We start from the raw sequence: 2,500 nt of genomic DNA, 5'->3' as shown, positions 1-2,500 counted from the left end.
GGACCGGTGACAGCCGTGCTGGCCCCACTGCCACGACACAGACGGACGCCAGGCCGCGCTCCCCGGCGGGGGGATGGCGTCGAGCCTGACGAACGGAATGTGCAGGGTGGGGGGGAAAGGCCAAGCGCTCCGACGCCGGAGGGCTCCGGAGTCTGAACTTAGGGGGACAAAGAGGACGGGTCCTCTGCGACACCCCAGCCGCGCTCTCGCCAGCCAAGGCGAGTGCGATTGATTGCCAAACGACCCTCAGACAGGCGTGGCCCCGGGAAGAACCCGGGGCCGCAAAGTGCGTTCAAAGTGTCGATGATCAATGTGTCCTGCAATTCACATTAATTCTCGCAGCTAGCTGCGTTCGTCATCGACGCACGAGCCGAGTGATCCACCGTCAAGAGTTGTCTGAGTTTGTTTTAGGTCTCTCCCTCGCCAGAGGAAAGCGACCCGGACCGCACATACGCTCCCCACCTTGAGCTACAGCCACCTGCACGCCGGCGTGCGGGCGGAGCAGGGTGGCGTGAAGCGATGGGGAGCACCATCCTGGTGCGGCCCGCAGAAACATACGTCTATTGGGGGGAGGAGGACAGGGCGCCCAAGAGGCGATGCGTGCCCCAACGCACCGCAGCGACGGAGGCAGGATCACCGCCACCATGTCGCCCGCCTAGTATCACGAGGCGTGCAGCAGCTTTGCCCTAGGAAAAGCAGAGGCGGGAACGGGCACCGGCCATCGGTTCGGCAGCGTCACTGACGCGTGCACGTGGCGGCGTGTCGGCGAGCGGACTTCCTGCGAGGAGGCGGGGGCGGCACTCGCCCGAGCAGACGCCCGCCCGGCCCAGCCACCGCCGAGGTGGACTGGGAGTCGCGGCAACGGCTCGTCATACTCGTTCCCACACTCACAGCGCAGCTTGCCCGCAAGCCACCGACCACCGATCGACGCCAGGCGCCCCGACCGAGAGCGGGATCGCTCGTTCGCCCTGCTGGCAGTTCGCTGGGGATCACTACTGCACGGAGCTCGGAGACCGACGGGCGGCAACTCGAGAGTCTTTAAACCACCACCCCCATCCCGCAAGTGCAAAGAGGCTGTATACGCACAGACGGGTGAGGGGAATAGGTACCCCGTCGGGTTTGAAGGGAGCGTGACTAGATAGCAACGATGTAAACCCAGCCGATTTGGGAGCGAAAGACCGGCGCCTGCATCACCGGCTTCGTTTCCCGTGGCTGGAGAGTACACCGAAACCCTCCGTCTGTCGCGAGCTCCCGACGACGCGGTGCCGCCAAGCAGCAGGGCCGGACCTGGTGTGGCTCCCCTCGTCGATCACAGACCGGTCGGCACTACTGACGAGACGGTGGAACGGGCTTCGCCCCTTGTGACGAAGGGTGATGCGAACCCGCCCGCCCGCGTGCGTTCGGGGTGGACTCGGCAAACGGAGATTTGAAATCGGAAAGTGTCCTCCTGCCCCGCGCAGGTAGGCGCCCAACAGTTGTGGGGGGTTTGGCGGTGACCACGGCTGCAGGGCCTGCTACCCCGACGAGCTCTCCTGCTGGCCCCGAAACCACCCTCGCGAGACAAGTTGAAACGGAAACGGGCGTACCCCCAAGCCGACGATCCTTTCTTATTTGTTACTTTTTTTTTCACTTGCTCGAGTTGTGGCGATTTGGCGGTGACCACGGCTGCAGGGCCTGCTACCCCGACGAGCTCTCCTGCTGGCCCCGAAACCACCCTCGCGAGACAAGTTGAAACGGAAACGGGCGTACCCCCAAGCCGACAGAGATCCTTTCTTATTTGTTACTTTTTTTTTTCACTTGCTCGAGTTGTGGGGGTTTGGCGGTGACCACGGCTGCAGGGCCTGCTACCCCGACGAGCTCTCCTGCTGGCCCCGAAACCACCCTCGCGAGACAAGTTGAAACGGAAACGGGCGTACCCCCAAGCCGACGATCCTTTCTTATTTGTTACTTTTTTTTTTCACTTGCTCGAGTTGTGGGGGTTTGGCGGTGACCACGGCTGCAGGGCCTGCTACCCCGACGAGCTCTCCTGCTGGCCCCGAAACCACCCTCGCGAGACAAGTTGAAACGGAAACGGGCGTACCCCCAAGCCGACGATCCTTTCTTATTTGTTACTTTTTTTTTCACTTGCTCGAGTTGTGGGGGTTTGGCGGTGACCACGGCTGCAGGGCCTGCTACCCCGACGAGCTCTCCTGCTGGCCCCGAAACCACCCTCGCGAGACAAGTTGAAACGGAAACGGGCGTACCCCCAAGCCGACGATCCTTTCTTATTTGTTACTTTTTTTTTCACTTGCTCGAGTTGTGGGGGTTTGGCGGTGACCACGGCTGCAGGGCCTGCTACCCCGACGAGCTCTCCTGCTGGCCCCGAAACCACCCTCGCGAGACAAGTTGAAACGGAAACGGGCGTACCCCCAAGCCGACAGAGATGCTTTCGCTCCTGTTACTTTTTTTTTCACTTGCTCGAGTTGTGGGGGTTTGGCGGTGACCACGGCTGCAGGGCCTG

General features: G+C 62.2%; 1 non-coding gene across 1 annotated transcript; it reads right to left on the bottom strand.

The window, feature by feature from the left end:
• Positions 1–240: 240 nt before the first annotated feature.
• LOC140474983 (5.8S ribosomal RNA) lies at positions 241–394 on the bottom strand. Its single transcript, XR_011959582.1, has one exon. It is a non-coding gene; the product is annotated as a 5.8S ribosomal RNA (ribosomal RNA).
• Between the last annotated feature and the right edge of the window lie 2,106 nt (positions 395–2,500).

The sequence above is a fragment of the Chiloscyllium punctatum genome, unplaced genomic scaffold, assembly GCF_047496795.1.
Source record: "Chiloscyllium punctatum isolate Juve2018m unplaced genomic scaffold, sChiPun1.3 scaffold_1304, whole genome shotgun sequence".
Taxonomy (NCBI): Eukaryota; Metazoa; Chordata; class Chondrichthyes; order Orectolobiformes; family Hemiscylliidae; genus Chiloscyllium; species Chiloscyllium punctatum.
Note: the sequence above shows the minus strand (reverse complement) of the source record. Positions and strands in the feature narration are given on the sequence as shown.